Below are 19,990 nucleotides of genomic sequence, written 5' to 3' on the forward strand. Positions count from 1 at the left end.
CACCAGGCTCCTCCGTCCCTGGGATTCTCCAGGCAAGAACACTGGAGTGGGTTGCCATTTCCTTCTCCAATGTGTGAAAGTGAAAAGTGAAAGTGAAGTCGCTCAGTCATGTCTGACTCGTAGCGACGCCATGGACTGCAGCCTACCGTCCATGGGATTTTCTAGGCAAGAGTACTGGAGTGGCTTGCCAGTGCCTTCTCCGAACAAAGGGGTTACCCTACATCAATGCCATTTTCATACCCAAGAGATTTGATTGACGCAAAGCTTCTAGCTTATATACACTTTTGTTTTCAAGTTAAGGAAGAGCCTGCAGTCCTCGCTCCATAATTTAGGTTAAAGTTTTTAGCAGAATGCACTTGAAGTTGTAGCACGGCAGGAAGCGCATGATACCAGTTGATCCCATTACTGGTGATATTAGGGCTTGATCACTTAATAAAGATGTTGTGTGCTCAAACAGAAACACACCAGGGAATGGTACCATTTTCCATTTGTAATTAATACGGACTTTGCGGGTGACGTGTTGAAGTCACGTGAATATATTGTTCTCAATCAACCTTTCACCCGGTGGTTTTAGGCTCATTCTTTGCCCGGTTGCAGGGAGGAAAGCTTGTATTATTCCCTTAACCTTCCCCTCCCTACTCCTCCTCACAAGGCTGTAAGAATGACCGTGAAGTAAAATCAAACAAAGCTCTCAGCTTTGTTCCAGGTCTCCTACTCTCCCAGCCAGACTCCTCTGCCTCACCTGGGATGGAATTTTCCATCTGTTGTGTTTGGAAGCAGAACGCTGGAAGCCAGGTGGCAAAGCAGATTCCCTGGGCCCATACTTGACCTACTTAATCAGCAATGAGAGGGCTGGGCCTGGGAATCTGCATCTTCACATTCTCACCGGATAGCAATGATATCCACTAAAGTTTGAGAACCACTTCTTACCACGAGCACTCCTCAAGACTCTTTTCTTGGACCACTTTTAGTGGAACTTTCCACGTCCTCTGATATCCCATATGAAACATTCCCTAGTCTCCAGCCCCTAATTCTCACTAAGTTCAAACCCATGTATCTCAATTGATGCCTATTGGATTTTACTGCATGGACGTCCTGTGAGCATGACAAACATGTCCACAGCTTTCTCCTCAAACTAGTTCCTGTCTGGAGCTCTCATCTCAGAGATTGATGCTACCCCTGTGAAGCACTCAAGTCATCAGCATGAGCACCAGCCTCGCTTAGTTCTGTCTCCCCTATATAGGTTAGCAATTGCTGCGTAACAAATTATCCAGATATCTAGCAGTTAAGACAACAGTGGTTTCTTATTTCTCATGGCTCTTCTGGTTTTATTTGGGCTCACTCATGTCGCTTCATTCAGGCAGGGACTGACTAGAAGATCCAAGACTCTCTCGTGTCCCTCTGGATCTCCCACCACATGGCACCTCTCCACACGTGACCTCTCATCACTCAGCGGTCCAGCCTGATCACCGTTCCATGGCCGCTGGGCAAGGCTGGGATCTTGCACAGGCTCATGCTCTCACGTTCTGTTGGTCAGAGCAAGTCACAAGGGCAGCCCAGGTTCACAAGGTGGGGAATCAGACACCACGTCCTGATGGGTGCAGTGGCAGGCAGGTACAGGGATGGGGGTAAACATTGGTACTCACCATTTGAGACGTCTGTGGTGTCTCCCCTGACAGTCACTCAGGCATCAAGTCCTGTGGCTTCCCCTGTGGGGGGTGTGGTGGCCTGGCTGTGCAAATGGCCTGATTCTTCACCCTCCTCTTTATCTGTGCCCTTTGCTATCCGGCTTTGCAGTGCCTTCTGTTCTGTCATTGACTCTGGGTTCAGGCATGTGAGTTACTTAGCTGATGAGATGTTAGTCAATGGGACCTAAGAAAAACCACTTAAAAGCCTGTCTTCACGTCCCTCTCATGTCCCCCTGCCATGACAGTGAGGCCATCTTTGGGCTAGACCATGGAAGGTTATTTGTGGAGCTAAGCCAAGTCATTCCAGGGTCCCAGCCAAGGCCATTCCAAACCAGTGACCCTGGGACATGCAGGACCACGTGCTGCAGACACACAGATGATGACAGATGTACAAGTGAGTCCAGCCGAGTGCACAAGAGCTGCCCAACCTACCCCATAAACACTGTTCTAAACCGCTGTGTTTGGGGTGGCGACAGACACGTCCCAGGCCACCACTTCCATCATCGCTACTGCCGAGGCTCAGGCCTAGGTCTCAGGCCTCCTGGGTCTGTAATAGTTTCTGTGTCTGCCAGTCCAGGCTACGCTGCCAGAACTAACATCCCCCAGGCTGCACAGGCTCAAGGCAGCAATGTTTATTTTTGTCTCCGGCTTCATTGACGGAGGCCCCTGCTCACGGGCGCTCAGGGATCCAGACAGAGGCGCCATCATGTGACGCTGCCACCATCTGAACACAAGTCTTCAAAGGTGAAGAGTGTGAATTGTGTGTGAATTTAAGCTTCTGTTGAAATGCATCTGCTCAGACTTGAAACCTGTCTGCTCACTTTCCACTGGCGAGATTCAGTCCCATGGTCGCCCCCTAGATGCCTGGGGGAAGAGACCTAAAGAGTGTGGGCCCTAGACTGTCCCCCATAGATCTGCATGAGGTTTCTCTACTAGCGATCTATTGGGCTTTCCCCCGTACAAATCGCATGGTGTCACTCTGCTGCTCTTAAATCTTCAATGGCTCACTATGGCCCGCAGGCTAGCACCCAATCTTCACATGGCTCTCAGTGGCCTCTATGACCCAACTGACCTGTCCAGCCTCATTTCTTGTCCTGGGCCAGGGTAAAGGCTGGGCCCTAACCACTGAACAGTTGGCGTTTCCCCAGGGACCCCAGCCCATTACTCTCACTCACAGAGGTCCTTCTGCGGGGACCCCGCTACCCACCAGACCCTTGCCTGTCCATCCATCACCCAGTCCCCCCAAGAGACCTCTCAACATCTTCTCACAGGTACCATTCCTGGTCTGTGAAATTTGTGAAACACTGCTCCCGAATTTCCCTGAATTCAGTGTGTTCCAAAGGTCTGAGCCCAGTTTTCTCCTTTAGGAACTTTTGAAGCATGAGCTAACTTACAAAAATCGGCATTTGGCATTTGCAAGTTGACATTTCCTTTACATTGATTTAGTCTCGTGAGTTTGAAATAAGACTTTAAAACTTTCATTTCAGTCCTCCTGACTGTAGATGACTATGATGACTGAAACAACAAAATTAAAGTTTAGGGGGTTCCTAAACTTTAATTCTAGTGGTTAGCATTCTGGGCTTTTATGGCCATGGTGCAGATTCAATCCATGGTTGGGGAACTGAGATTCTGCAAGCCCTACAGCATGGCTCAAAAAAGAAAAAAAAAAAAAAAAAAAACCCGAGAGAAAAGAAATCACAGAATTAAAGTTTTAAAAGTTTTAGATTTAAATAGCTAAATGTTTAAATGATTTTAGAAATAAGTTTGTATAACTACATACAGTGAAAAGATTAGTGGTTGCCAGGGGTTGGAGAAGGGCAAAGAGAGAGTGACAAAAAACACAGGGGGCTTTAGGGCAGTGTCAACTTAAAAAAAAAAAAAGGACAACGTGAGAATTGCAAGTTAAGTTTTATCTGGGGCAAAATGAGGGCTGCAGCCTGGGAGCCAGTGCCTCAGATAGCTCTGAGAAACTACTCCAAAGAGGTAAGAGAAAGGTCAGTATATATGTGATTTTGGTGAAGGGGGAGTACATGCAATCAAGCACGTATTTTTTGCAGAAGGTTCCTGCTGGTCATGAAAAGTCATCGTGAAGGATTTTAATGCTTTTCTAGATATGAGATGCAAGAATTGGGCTCATAAAATCGGCTCCTAAAAATATCTGAAGACCTGTCCTGCCAGTTTTCCAGAGCACAGAGTGCCTCATTTCTGCTCTCCACCCTGCACTCCTTTTGGGGGGTGTTGAAGGTCAGCAGCTGCAGCAGCGCGTGATTTGATCCTTGCAGAGGTAGATGTCCATGAGCGCACACAGGCTCAGTCATGTCTGACTCTGCGACCCATGGACTGTAGCCCATCAGGCTCCTTTGTCCGTGGAATTTTCCAGGCAGTAATGCTGGAGTGGGTTGTCATGCCCTTCTCCAGGGGATCTTCCCCAACCCAGGGATTGAACCTAAGTCTCTTATGCCTCCTGCATTGGCAGGCAGACTCTTTACTGCTGTACCACATGGGAATCGGCAGCAGAAGACGGTAAATGCCCATTTGTAGTGGACAGCACTGAAACTTCTGTGTGAACTGTCATGGTGGCCACAGGACCTCATGCATTTATCAAATCTCACAGAAGATACATTAAGAGTGAGCCTAACATAAACTATGGACTTTAATAATAATGTATCAATACTGGTTGACCAATGACAACAAATGTCCCACACCAATGCTAGATGTCAATAATTAATAATGGGGGCAATGGGGTGGGGGGGATATATGGTAACGCTTTGAACTTTCATAAAGTTTTTTCTGCACACTTAAAACTGCTCTAAAAGCAAAACTTGTTTATACTTCTGAAATTATTAGAGCTTAAATCTGCACTAAGACTTGATATACTGGGGTCCTGGATATATATTAGTAGTTTTTACAGCAGAGTTTCTCCACCTGCAATGCAGGAGACCCCAGCTGTATTCCTCGGTCAGCAAGATCCCCTGGAGAAGGGAATGGCAACCCACTCCAGTATTCTTGCCTGGAGAATCCAGTGGACAGAGGAGCCTGGCAGGTTGCAATCCATAGGGTTGCAAAGAGTCAGACACAAGTGAGTGACTAAGAACAGCTCTACATAGTATAATCACCTGGGGTATTTTATGCAGGGGTCCTTCTCCCCCACACCAATTAAGTCACAATCTTGTGGGTGGGGCCTGGGCTGGTAAAGAGGTTCTGAACACAATTTCTAATGTGGGAGGTAGGTGTGTGTGTGTGGGTTCCCCATGACAATGAAAAATGCCCTGGACACCAGCTGGGTGGATTATACTTCAACAACTTTGACACTATTGGAGTTAGCATCAGAGTTTCAGAGTTCACAGTTTAAGGGCTCAGTCTTACAAGGGGATGACAGAGGATGAGATGGTTGGGTGGCATCACCGACTCGATGGACATGAGTTTGAGCAAGCTCTGGGAGTTGGTGATGGACAGGGAGGCCTGGCGTGCTGAGGTCCGTGGGAAAAGAGTGGGACACGACTGAGCGACTGAACTGAACTGAACTTACAAGACTGCCCTCCTCCCCAAGACGCCAGTTGCAAACCTGTGCTTCAGACTGATTATAACTCAGAGGTTCCCATGACCTCTTCCTTTTTTTTTGATGTGGACCATTTGTAAAGTCTTTATTGAATGTGTTACACTATTGCTTCTGCTGTTTTTATGTTTTAACTTTTTGGCCATGAGGCATATGGGATCCTAGATCCCCAGGCAGAGATCCCCAGCATTGGAAGGTGGAGTCTTAACAACTGCCCCACTGGGGAAGCACTCCCCTTTGGATTTGATTAATCTGCTAAAGCAGCTCATAGAAATCAGAGAAACATTTTACTTACTAGATTTAAGTAAGATTACCCTAAAAAGTTTTAAGTAAGTTTATCTGGTTTATCCTAAAAGCTCAGGGACAGCTGGATGGAAGAGATACACAAGGAATGGCACGAGGAAAGGGCACGAGGAAAGGGCACCGGGAAGTCCAAGCTCTATCAGGTGTGCCTCTCTCCCCAGACCTTGGAGTTTTCATCAACCTGGAAGCGCTCCAAACCCTGTCCTTTCATGGAGGTTTCATTACCAATCATCAGCAATTGGTTCAAGTTCCAGCTCTATTCCGCTCCTGGAGGTGGGACTGAAAGCTCAAACCTGCCAATCACTTGGATGGTTCCCCTGGCAACCAGTCCCCATCCCTAAGAGAGGGCCAGCAGTCACCTAATTAACATTAACAATAGACACATTTATCACCCTCAGTCCTTAGGAAATTCGAAGGATTTTAGGAGCTCTCTGCCAGAAATGGGGACGAAGACCAAATATACGTTTCTTATTATAAATCATAATATCACAGTACGCTTTTAAAAACTCCAGAGTTTCTAGCAAAGGCACTACAGACTTCCATGGTTGGGATGGGTAAGATGGGTGAAGGTGTTTACAGTTCCTGTTCTGATGTCAGACAACATGTGTTCAAATCCAGACTCTAATGAGCTGAATAACACTGGGTTAGTCCCTTTGTGTCTCCGGAGAAGGCAATGGCAAGCCACTCCAGTACTATTGCCTAGAAAATCCCATGGATGGAGGAGCCTGGTAGGCTGCAGTCCGTGGGGTCGCTAAGGGTTGGACACGACTGAGCGACTTCACTTTCACTTTTCACTTTCACACATTGGAGAAGGAAATGACAACCCACTCCAGTGTTCTTGCCTGGAGAATCCCAGGAATGGGGGAGCCTGGTGGGCTGCCGTCTGTGGGGTCACACAGAGTCGGAAACGACTGAAGTGACTTAGCAGCAGCAGCAGTCCCTTCGTGTCTCCAGCCTCAGCCTGCTCATCTGTAAAATGGGGATAAGAGCAGTTGCCCCACGATGTTGCTATGGGAATAAAATCATTTGATTCATGCAAAGCAGCAAGCACAGAGCAAAGATCCAACATACGTTTCTGTTTATGTTGTAGGAGAGAGTTGCAATGGTGAGATCCGCATCCTTGTTTACAAATGGGGAAACTGAAGCCTAGACAGGAAAAGTTGCCCCTAATCACACATCAGGTTACCGGATGAAACAAGACTGGCACCAGTGTCAAACTGGTTACAAATTCAGATGCTAATTCGGCAGAGCCTAAAACACGCTGCAGGTGGTGAAAGCACTACCCTTTGAAATGCAAAGGAGGTGCATGCAGTTCCCAGTGTTACCACTAGGTGACGGCCTTACCCCGTCTATGACCAAAGTAGTCAGGAAATGGACAACAATTTTAAGTACAAGAGTTGAGAATTTCCTACCTCTTCCCTGTTGAGTGTCTGCTAAGTCGCTTCAGTCGTGTCCAACTCTGTGCAACCCTATGGACTGTAGCCTTCCAGGCTCCATTGTCCATGGGATTCTCCAGGCAAGAATACTGGAGTGGGTTGCTGTGCCCCTAAGGCAGGGATTGAACTCACATCTCCTCAGTCTCCTGCATTGGCAGATGGGTTCTTTACCACTAGCGTCACCTGGGAAGCCCCCTCTTCGCTAGAATCCAGCAAAACCATTTAACAAAGGACTTTATATACGGCAGGCACTTAATATATAACTGAGTCAAAAAATAAGGTTCAGATACATTATCTACGGAATTGACTCCTGTGCTGGTTAAGAACGTAGATTTTTGAATGTCTGAGTTCAAATTCCAGCTCCCCATTTATCAGCTTTCAAATCTCTTCTTCATAGTTTCCTTAGTTTTTTCCTCTGTAAAATGACAATGATAATATTGACTACCTCGGAGGGTTAAATAAGTTAATGGGAGTAAAACAAGTTTTTTTAAAAATGCCTTATACATTTGAGTGGTATATGGGTGTTAGCAATTGTTAGTTTATTTCTCAAACAGCGTTATTGAGGGATAACTGATAGACAACAGACTGCATATATTTAAAGCATACAGTTGATATGTTTTGACTTATATATACTGTCTAGAGAAGGAAATGGCAACCCACTCCAATATTCTTGCCTGGAGGGTCCCATGAACAGAGAAGCCTGGAGGGTTATAGTCCACAGGGTCACAAAGAGTCGAACACAAACTTATCGACTAAACCCCCACCACCATACTGTACCCGTGAAACCTTCACCACAATCAGGATAGTGAACCATCAACTGAAAACTTCAGTCACAACCTGTAAGTCGAGAGCTTTATTCGGTGGGAATTCTTAGGACTTCAAGCCCCGGAGGCAGTATCTCAAGTGGCCCCGAGTGAACTGCTCCAAGGAGCTAGCTGGGGGAAAGAGTCAGGTTATATAGAAGTTTGCAACAACAGGCGGGGAGTCTGAACGTCAGAGATGATTGCTGATTAAGGAAAACCAGATATCTCAGGTTAAGGCATTTAGCGCTCATCTATGTATGGGAAGATGCAAGCATCTGGGCTCACTAAATCATTCCATTGATCTGCATCTCAGTTATTTGGGGCTGGTTCCTGCTTCTTGACTTTATTACATCCTTAGTTCCCATAGGGGCTCCCTGGTGGCTCAGACGGTAAAGAGCCTGCCTGCAATGTCAGACACCTGGCTTCGATTCCTGGGTTGGGAAGATGCCCTGGAGTAGGAAATGGTAACCCACTCCAGTGTTCTTGCCTGGAGAATTCCACGGATGGAGGAGCCTGGTGGGCTGTGGTCCATGGGGTTGCAAAGAGTTGGACATGACTGAGCGACTAACACTTTCTTTCACTTTAATTACTGTAGGGAGTGGTAGCTGCTGGATTGCAGGTGTTGTTCTCCTTTTGGCAGTGCATTCTCAGGGTTCAGAAATTGATTTTTGGCGGTCCTCAAATTGCTGACAGCTGTGATCAGCCTTGTTTATTGATATGGCAGGAGATATTCTATTTCACAGAACACACATATCATCCCCCCCAAATTTCCTCATGACCTTTTGCAAACCTGTCCATGATGCAATACCACCCCCCTCCAATCACTAATCTCCATAGAGTAATGTGGATTTTCTAGAATTTTCTGTCAGTGGGATCATATAGTGTGTGCTTCTTTTCCTCTGCCTTCTTCCTTTTTCCAATTTTTCTCTATTTCCGTATTTTTGGCTACCCTGGGTCTTCACTGCTGCGCATGGACTTTTCTCTAGTTGCAGTGAGCGGGTTCCTCTCTAGTTGGGGTGCGCTGGCTTCTCACTGTGGTGGCTTCTCTTGTTGCGGAGCAGGGCTGTAGAGTGAGTGGGCTCAGTAGTCGTGGCGCACAGATTTTTTTCTTCTCCAGTGTTTTTTAATTTTTTTAATTGGCACCAACCCAGTAGAACAATGAGTTCTCCTGCACAGCACCTGTCCTCTGCACTAAGAACTTGGAAAAATGTTAAGCTTAACCAGATGCCCACCTTGGATAGTCAGCTCAGTTATACCCTTAAGAACACCTAGGGGTGAGCAGTGTCACTTTCTAGAATACCTTCCAAATAATCTTTTTTGAAATGAACGTACATCCAAAGTAACAGAATGCTTCTGGTTGCTCTAAAGTATATAAACGTTCAGGGACTTCTGAGGCCAGTTAGAGGAGCTGGCCTCTGGGTCCCCCTTCTGACAGTCTGTTAGTTGCCTGAGGCATGTGGGCTCTTCCCAGACCAGGGATTGAACCCTGCATTGGCAGGTGGATTCTTAACTCCTGAACCAAACCAGGGAAGTCCGTGGCTTCTTTCAGCGTGTTTCTTTCAGGTTCATTCAGGTTGTTGAGTGGGTGAAGCTCATTTCCTCTGTCTGGCATTGGGTGAGTAATTACAGCACAGTTAATCCACGTGCCTGTGGATGGACACGTGGGTTGCTTCCAGCTGGGCCTGTTACCGGTGAAGCTGCTGTGAGCGCTGTTGTACGAGTCTGCAGTGATGCGCATCTTCATTTCTCTGGAGTAAACACCTAGGAGTGGGATGGTAGGAAACTGCCAAAGTGGCTCGGAGACACTGTCCATCCTGACCTGCAGTGTCCGAGGATTATAGTTGCCCTGTATTCTTGCCCGCAACGAGGGTAACCAGCCTTTTGGGGCTTTGACATTCTAATAGGTGCATAGTGGTGACTTTGTTGTTGTTTAGGTGCCTTGTTCAGTCGCTCAGTCGTGTCTGACTCTTTGTGACCTCATGGACCGCAGCACGCCAGGCCTCCCTGTCTATCACCGTCTCTCGGAGTTTGCCCAAGTTCATGTCCATTGAGTCGGTGAAGCCATCCAACCATCTCATCCTCTGTCACCCTTTTCTCCTTCTGCCTTCAGTCTTTCCCAGCATCAGGGTTTAGGTTTAGTTGTTTATTGTGGTTTTAACTGGCATTTCCCTAGTGAGAAATTATGTTACCATCTTTGCTGGTGTTCACTTGCCGTCAGCATATCTTCTCTGCCAAAATGTTCAGATTTTAAGCTCATTAAAAATTTTTTTCGGCTGCTTAAGTATTGAGTTTTGAGAACACTGTATATATTCTGGATACAAGTTCCTTGTCAGTTATAGGTTTGGCCAAGTTTTCTCCTAGTCGGTGGTTTGAGAATGGAAATTCTCTTATGAATGCCTTTTGAAGAGCTGTTGTTGATTTTGATGAGGTCATGGGGGGGCAGTGTCCTCATGACAGATTAGTGTCTTTATAAGAGGAGACATTTAGGTTGCTACCTCTCTGCACAGGAAAGGCCTTGTGGGGACACAGTGAGTGAGAAGGCGGCTGCCTGTAAGTCAGTTAGAGAAACGACACCAGAACCAAACCGTACTGGTGCCCTGATCTCAGACTTTCAGAACTCTGAGAAATCCATTTCCGGTGTCTATAGTATTGTGTGTCACTCTGTTGGATTTTGTACAGCAGCCTCTGTAGACCAAGTGAAAGTGAAAAGTGTTACTCAGTTGTGTCTGACTCTTTGTGACCCCATGGACTGCAGCACGCCAGGCTTCCCTGTCCTTCACCATCTCCCGGAGTTTGCCCAGACTCACTGGGCTTTCCTGGTGGTTCAGACGGTAAAGAATCCACCTGCAATGCGGGAGACCTGGATTTGATCCCTGGGTTGGGACGATCTATTGGAGGAGAGCATGACAATCCATTTCTATATTCTTGCCTGGAGAATCCCCATGGATAGAGGAGTCTGGCAAGCTACAGTCCATGGGGTCGCAAAGAGTCGGACATGACCGAGCAACTGAGCACATGTCTATCAAGTCGGTGATGCCATCCAACCATCTCATCCTCTGCCATCCTGTTCTCCTCCTGCTTTCAATCTTTCCCAGCAACAGGGTCTTTTCCAATGAGTTGGCTCTTTGCATCAGGTGGCCAAATGATTGGAGTTTCAGCTTCAGCATCAGTCCTTCCAATGAATATTCAAGACTGATTTCCTTTAGGATGGACTGGTTTGATCTCCTTGCTGTCCAAGGGACATTGTCTTCTGCAACGCCTTAGTTCAAAAGCATCAATTCTTTGGTGCTCAGCCTTCTTTGTAGTCCAACACTCACATCCACACATGACTACTGGAAGAACTGTAGCTTGGACTATCTGGACCTTTTTCCGGCAAAGAGAGTCTGAGGCAAATTTCACCCTAATCCTGAGGCAAAGCCCTCTGGCTATTTGACCTGATGTCACACAGATGATGAAATCTACTGAGCCTGGTGTGATGGGGAGCGATTCCCAGCCTGGGGGGGCAGGGCTCTGGGGATGGCTCCCTCTGATGCTCTTGGGTGGTCCTTCCCCAGCCCGGGGTCATTTCCTCATGGGTGTGTACTGATCTTGCTCACCTGGAGACCCAGGGACAGTCTCTCTGGGCAGCGTCCTCCTCTTTGGACCTCTGCCCTTCAGACTCTGCACACCCTGGCGTCCCACCTCCTAGCTCCCTTAACTGGAGACGTTCTCCCTGCACCAGGGCCTGGAAACTCCCCATCCAGGTGATGAGCTTCAACGATAGGGGGACTCACCTCGTTTGTTTCCCATCAGAGAGGACTGTCCTTCATGCCTGATGTCCGGTGTCTTAAAAATCATTGTTCCATATATTCTGGGTGTTTTTTTTGAGTAGTTTCAGATGGGAGGGTACAGTCAATCTCCATTATCCAATCTTAGCCAGAAGTTGATGCCCTATTAGGTTACATATATGAATAGATTACATATAACACATAATATCGGAGAAGGCAATGGCAAGCCACTCCAGTACTATTGCCTAGAAAATCCCATGGATGGAGGAGCCTGGTAGGCTGCAGTCCGTGGGGTCGCTAAGGGTCGGACACGACTGAGCGACTTCACTGTCACTTTTCACTTTCCACTTTCACACATTGGAGAAGGAAATGGCAACCCACTCCAGTGTTCTTGCCTGGAGAATCCCAGGGACGGGGGAGCCTGGTGGGCTTCCGTCTATGGGGTCACACAGAGTCGGACACGACTGAAGTGACTTAGCAGCAGCAGCAACACATAATATACTATTTATGTACTGGGGGCTTCCCTGGTGGTTCATATAGTAGAGAATCCACCTGCCATGCAGGAGACCCAGGTTTGATCTCTGGATGGGGAAGATCCCCATGGAGAAGGGAATGACTACGCACTCCAGGATTCTTGCCTGGAGAATGCATATATTACATAGATATGAAAATAAAATTAATGATCCTTGAACAACACAGGTTTAACTGCACATGTCCAGTTATACTGGGATTGTTTTTCAATACTAAATATTACAGTACTACACAATCTGCTGCTGCTGCTAAGTCGCTTCAATCATGTCCGACTCTGTGCGACCCCATAGACGGCAGCCCACCAGGCTCCCCCATCCCTGGGATTCTCCAGGCAAGAACACTGGAGTGGGTTGCCATTTCCTTCTCCAATGCATGAAAGTGAAAAGTGAGAGTAAAGTCACTCAGTCGTGCCTGACTCTTAGCGACCCCATGGACTGCAGCCCACCAGGCTCCTCCATCCATGGGATTTTCCAGGCAAGAGTACTGGAGTGGGGTGCCTTTGCCTTCTCTGACTACACAATCTACAGTTGGTTAAATCCAAGGATATGGAATGGTGGATAACTAGGGCTGACTATAAATTATACATGGGTTTTCAGCTGTGTTGAGGTCTGGTGCCCCTAACTCCCCTACACTGTTCCAGGGTCGACCCTGTATGTATACCAGTTTGGAAGGTTTAATTAAAAAAAAAAAATTCTCCCCATTTGTGTTCATTCCAGTCCTGTCCCTGCCCAAGATAATCATCCTGTGTATCTTTCCAGAAATGTTTGTCCTTATACAATTACCTAAATATCTGCTTGTGTGTCCATGATCAGTCATGTCTGACTCTTTGTGTGCCCGTGGACCATAGCTGGCCAGGTTCCTCTGTCCATGGGATTCTCCAGGCAAGAACACTGGTGTGGCTTGCTGTGCCTTCCTCCAGGGGATCTTCCCGACCCAGGTATCAAACCCATGTCTCCTGCGGCTCCTGCATTGCAGGTGGGTTCTTTACCCACTGAGCCGCCTGGGAAGCCCATATATCTGCTTAAGTAGTACCCTATCGTATGCACTGTTCTATATCTTGCTTTCTTCACTTTTATCTTAAAAATCTTTCCCTATCAGCAAATACAAGCCTAACCTTTTCTTTTTTTGTTAACGCTGCAGAGTTCTCCATAGAATAGATGTTTTATATTTCATTCAGGCATCCTATATCAAAGGCCATTTGCTTTTTTCCCCTGTTACAATAAATGTGGCAGTGAGTGCGTATAGGCATATGTTTTAGCACACATGTATGTGTGTGTCTGCAGGGAGATTTCCAGAAAGATTGCTCGATTATTGGACACCAGCCAGGACTAGAGCCCTAAGCACTGAAAAAATACCTTCTGAAATTCATAATAAAAAAAAAAAAGAAAAACTACATTGTAAAATATAAATTTCATTTGTGAACGATACAAACTGACAAGGATGCTGAATTGAAAGCAGCTTCTTCCTGGATTTCTTTTTCTCTTTCCTGTGTTTGCCCTTATTATGCGGGGTTTTCTAAGCACTGCTTGGAGCCACCGCCTGTGAGATTTTGGCTTCGGGGAAGGGCAAGTGGTAGATTCTACCTACCTGCAGGGGGCGCCCAAGGAACGCTTGTGGACTTGCTGTGTTGATTTGCTCGCTGCCGAAAGTTCTACTGCTGGACAGCACTCCTCCAGCCGTCTCCTAAGACAATCTCCAGGCCTTTCTTCTGTAGCCAGATGCATTTCGCGTTAATTTCACAGAGGTGGAGCTGTCCCTTCACTGCCTAGGGAAGTCAGGCAGTCATCTCAATGCGGGAGCTGCAGAGAGAGACGGAAATGAAACAGTCCGTGGGATGCTGGCTGGGAGAGAGGTTCCTGATGCGGTGGAGGCTTGGGCGCACCACTTAGGTAGTGAGTCAGGTCTCCCGTTCCTCATACCCCAGCCTCTCCTAGTCCACCTCCTCCAGATGATTCAGAAAGTGAACAAGTTTTCCATCAGCCAGAAAGAGATTAAAAAAAAAAAAGTTTTAGTGGTGGATGTGGAATCTCTGGGCTAGTGCTAGAGGTAAAGAACCTGCCTGCCAGTGCAGGTAGATGTAACAGCCTTGGGTTCCATCCCTGTGTTGGGAAGATCCCCTGGAGGAGGGCATGGCAACCCACTCCAGTACTGTTGCCTGGAGAATCCCAAGGACAGAGGAGTCTGGCCGGCTGCAGTCCATTGGGTTGCAAAGAGTTGGACACCATTGAAGTGGCTTAGCACACATGCAGGAGGGATCTCTAAGCAGAGGTTTATCTAATGTATTTGACACCCAGAGTAAACAGTGATTTTAACACCTTTCTCTTCTACACAACAGTATTCCCAATAGTAATTAAATTCCTGGTTATCATCTTGGTTTTGCTACAGTTGAAAGATATAAAGATTACATTTCAATTTTTTTTTTTTTTTTGGCTGCGGGGCATGGGGGGATCTTAGTTTCCCGACCAGGGAATGAACCTGAACGAACCCCCTGCATGTAAGGCAAAGTCTTTAATCATTGGACCACCAGGGAGATACTCAGTCCAGTGAAAGACTTTGTGCATGAACTAAAATGCCCATGTTTCAAACAAAAATATCATACCTGGAGGGTCACACTCTGCTTCACTGTTTTGCATTCTAGACACAAGTAAGAACTCCCAGTGGTCACACAGGGTGACAGACGGAAGCAGCCTCTGTTCTGGTTTCTTGGTTTTCCCATCACAGCTCACCTTGTGTGTGTTGAGTCTACTGTCTGGATGCAGGGGACAAAATACCCCAAGGGTTTGGAGACATGAACTGAGCCCAGAGAGAGAAAGACAATTCCCCCATGCCAGGAACTTACTGTTCAAAGCAACATGTGTGACCTAGCCTGAGTGTGAGAGGGCTGACTCTGTTGCTGGAAGTTTCCTGAGTTAACTTCTATGGATAGCATAATATTTATTAAAAACTAAGTAATAAAAAGTCCTGATTTGCAACGTGTTGTTGTTGTTTTGTTGCTCAGTTGTATCCGACTCTTTGTGACCCCATTGACTGCAGCACGCCAGGTTCCCCTATCTCCCAGAGGTTGCTCACATTCATGTTCATTGAGTTGGTGATGCCATCTAACCATCTCATCCTCTGCTGCCGTCTTCTCCTTTTGCCTCCAATCTTTCCCAGCATCAGCATCTTTTCCAATAAGTCAGTTACTCACATCAGGTGACCAAAGTATTGGAGCTTCAGCTTCAGCATCAGTCCTTCCAATGAATATTCAGGGTTGATTTCCTTTAGGATTGACTAGTTTGATCTCCTTGCAGTCCAAGGGACTCTCAAGAGTCTTCTCCAGCTCCACAATTTGAAAACATCAATTCTTCACTGCTCAGGCTTCTTTTATAGTCTAATTCTCACATCTGTACATGACTACTGGAAAAACCATAGCTTTGACTGTACAGACCTTTTATTAAAACTCAATAGTAACCAAAACAGAATTACCATATGACCCAGTAATTCTACTTTTTGGTATCTATTCAACAAAATTGAAAACTTACATCCACACAAAAACTTATATAGAAATGTTCAGAGCAACATTATTCATACCAGCCAAAAAGCAGAAACAGCCCAAATGTCCATGAATGGTAAGCAAAACGTGACCTAGCCATACAAGATAGCATTCAGCCATGAAAAGGAGTAAAGTATTATATCTGCTACCCTGTGGATGAACCGTAAACACCCTGCTGCCCATCCTTTAGGAGGCAGGCACTGTTCAGGAGTTCCCCAACTGTCACACTCAACATATTTAAGTATTTTTTTCTTTCTAAATTTTTAGAAGTTGATTCCTTGAGCCTTTCAGACGGAGTCTTCGTGTTTTACTATTTGTTTTTGCTGAGTTTTGGTTGAACCATGCCCAATTTTTTGAATTTGCCTCTCTCATTTAATGGCATTTGAAATGCTGTCACTTCATCCATTCATCCATCTGCCCACCTGAGGCAGGAGATAAGTGGACCCCTGGGCAAACAGTGGGAGTTTATTCTCTGTAGACTGATACTCCAAGAAGAAAATAATAGTACAGTTGAGGGAGGAGGCTAGGCCCTGCCCTGATAGAAGATAAGAGATTACATATTTCTCATTCTCAAAGTCAGGAGATCTCCTCCACCACACTTGTGCAGAAAGGCTCCATGGAGGTCAAAAGGGGAGTGAAGCTACGTGGTGCTAACTCCCCATAGGCCTCTTTGGTAGAATCCATCTTAGCTGAGAGATGCGTGTGCACACCTGGGAGGACCCTGAGATATGCCAAACATGGACTCAGAAGAGGCAAATCAAAATGATTGGTCAAAGGAAACCCAGAAGAAATGCCCCATAAAGGTGATTCAAATAACCATGAGGGCACAACTCTCTCTCTGAGCCCACTCGCAAGTCTATACACACATGTATTCTTTTTCCTCCTAAAAACACTTGTTTCACTACTTTCCAACTTTGTGGGAGTTCTTTCCTGCAAAGCCTAAGGGTCAGAGCCTTGTCACTGACCCATGGTCTAGTGGGTAAGATTGGTGCTCTCACTGCCATGGCCAGACCTCAATCTCTGGCTGGGAACTGAAGTCCCGCTTCAAGCAGTCACAGGAGGAGGCCACCCAAGATGGGGGTGGGATGGGGCCACAAGCCAAAGGATGCAGGCAGACTCTGGAAGCTGGAAACGGCGAGGAATCTGATTCTCCCTGGAGCTTCCAGAAGAAATCATCCCTCCTCACACCTTGATTTGAGCACCTTGAGCCGCATTTTGGAATTCTGACCTCCAGAGCTATTAACAGTTTAGCCCACCTCCCTCCCCATTTCACCAACAAAGAGGCTTGAAGGTCACCTAACCAGTAAGTGGAAAAAGCAGACTCCACGTCCATGTTATCTGATATCACACTGATTATCTAGAGAAACAGTAGGATTGTCATGATGATCAACAGTCATTCTGTCACATTTGGAATCACGTGGATTGCTAACTAGACATTGTGATGACTTGGTAGTGTAGACAAATTTATTTTGTGTTGTGTCAGGTCACTAAATTTGTGGAGATTTGTGACAGCAACAGTAGGAAATGAACACAACTCTCACCCATGGCGTGAATCCAAATTTTTTTTAGAAAAAAATTGGTACTTAACACTGTATTAGCTTCAGGTGTACCACCTATTAATTCGATGTTTGTCTACACTACAAAGTGGTCACAATGTCTAGTTACCATCCACATGATTCCAAATTTAACAGAATGCCTTTGATTATCATGCCTACCGTACCATTCCTCTAGATAATCAGAAAACATGGACATGGAGTTTGGTTTTTCCTCTTCCTGGTGAACTTCAAGCCTCATTTGTGAAATGGGGTAGGGGGTGGGCTAAATCATGGGTTTCTCACCCTGCTCCGTGGAGCTCTAGGGACTCACATGAAAGGGCCCCCAGCTCCCCCTCCCTCCAGCCAGAGCATCTCAGGGCCCTGTGTCCTGTGCTCTGCTTCTGTGAGAGAGTTTGTTTGAAGATAACCTTCTATTTTAGACAATGTGTTTTAAAACCACTGCATTTATTTATTCTTTTGAATTTTTAATTTTGTAGATATAAGCATCTGAATGCAGAGTTCCAAAGAATAGCAAGGAGAGATAAGAAAGCCTTCTTCAGCGATCAGTGCAAAGATATAGAGGAAAACAACAGAATGGGAAAAACAACAGATCTCTTCAAGAAAATTAGAGATACTAAGGGAACATTTCATGCAAAGATGGGCTCGATAAAGGACATAAATGGTATGGACCTAACAGAAGCAGAAGATATTAAGAAGAGGTGGCAAGAATACACAGAAAAACTGTACAAAAAAGATCTTCACGACGAAGATAATCACGATAGTGTGATCACTGACCTAGAGCCAGACATCCTGGAATGTGAAGTCAAGTGGGCCTTAGAAAGCATCACTACGAACAAAGCTAGTGGAGGTGATGGAATTCCAGTTGAGCTATTTCAAATCCTGAAAGATGATGCTGTGAAAGTGCTGCACTCAATATGCCAGCAAATTTGGAAAACACAGCAGTGGCCACAGGACTGGAAGAGGTCAGTCTTCATTCCAATGCCAAAGAAAGGCAATGCCAAAGAATGCTCAAACTACCGCACAATTGCACTCATCTCACATGCTAGTAAAGTCATGCTCAAAATTCTCCAAGCCAGGCTTCAGCAGTACGTGAACTGTGAACTTCCAGATGTTCAAGCAGGTTTTAGAAAAGGCAGAGGCATCAGAGATCAAATTGCTAACATCCGCTGGATCATAGAGAAAGCAAGAGAGTTCCAGAAAAACATCTATTTCTGCTTCATTGACTATGCCAAAGCCTTTGACTGTGTGGATCACAATAAACTGTGGAACATTCTGAAAGAGATGGGAATCCCAGACCACCTGACCTGCCTCTTGAGAAACCTGTATGCAGGTCAGGAAGCAACAGTTAGAACTGGACATGGAACAACAGACTGGTTCCAAATAGGAAAAGGAGTACGTCAAGGTTGTATATTGTCACCATGCTTATTTTACTTCTATGCAGAGTACATCATGAGGAACGCTGGGCTGGAAGAAGCACAAGCTGGAATCAAGATTGCCGGGAGAAATATCAATCATCTCATATATGCAGATGACACCACCCTTATGGCAGAAAGTGAAGAGGAACTCAAAAGCCTCTTGATGAAAGTGAAAGAGGAGAGTGAAAAGGTTGGCTTGAAGCTCAACATTCAGAAAACAAAGATCATGGCATCTGGTCCCATCACTTCATGGGAAATAGATGGAAAAACAGTGGAAACAGTGTCAGACTTTATTTTTGGGGGCTCCAAAATCACTGCATATGCTGATTGCAGCCATGAAATTAAAAGACGCTTACTCCTTGGAAGGAAAGTTATGACCAACCTAGAGAGCATATTAAAAAGCAGAGACATTACTTTGCCAACAAAGGTCCGTCTAGTCAAGGTTATGGTTTTTCCCGTGGTCATGTATGGATGTGAGAGTTGGACTGTGAAGAAAGCTGATCGCCGAAGAATTGATGCTTTTGAACTGTGGTGTTGGAGAAGACTCTTGAGAGTCCCTTGGACTGCAAGGAGATCCAACCACTCCATTCTAAAAGAGATCAATCCTGGGTGTTCATTGGAAGGACTGATGCTGAAGCTGAAACTGCAATACTTTGGCCACCTCATGCAACGAGTTGACTCACTGGAAAAGACTCTGATGCTGGGAGGGATTGGGGGTGGGAGGAGACGGGGACAACAGAGAATGAGATGGCTGGATGACATCACCGACTCAATGGACATGAGTTTGAGTGAACTCCGGGAGTTGGTGATGGACAGGGAGGCCTGGCGTGCTGTGATTCATGTGTTGCAAAGAGTCGGACACAACTGAACTGAACTGAACTGATAGCCAATTAAGAACTTCCCAGGTGGCGCTAGTGGTAAAGAACTCACCTCCAATGCAGGAGACATAAGAGACACGGGTTCAATCCCTGGGTCATGAAGATCCCCTGGAGGAGGGCATGGCAAACCACTCCAGTATTCTCATTTGGAGAATCCCATGGACAGAGGAGCCTAGCGAGTTACAATCCATAGGGTGTCAAAGAGTCAGACACGACTAAAGTGACTTAGCATGCTGCTGCTGCTGCTGCTAAGTTGCTTCAGTCGTGTCCAACTCTGTGCGACCCCATAGACGGCAGTCCACCAGGCTCCCCCGTCCCTGGGATTCTCCAGGCAAGAACACTGGAGTGTGCTGCCATTTCCTTCTCTGATTTGTGAAAGTGAAGTCGCTCAGTCGTGTCTGACTCTTAGTGACCCGATGGACTGCAGCCCGCCAGGCTCCTCCACCCATGCGATTTCCCAGTTGAGAGTACTGGAGTGGGTTGCCATTGCCTTCTCTGGAGAAGCCTTCTGCTGCTGCTGCTAAG

The sequence above is a fragment of the Moschus berezovskii genome, chromosome 27 (genome assembly GCF_049115385.1).
Source record: "Moschus berezovskii isolate FMDL1 chromosome 27, NW_MosBer_1.0, whole genome shotgun sequence".
In the NCBI taxonomy this organism is placed as follows: Eukaryota; Metazoa; Chordata; class Mammalia; order Artiodactyla; family Moschidae; genus Moschus; species Moschus berezovskii.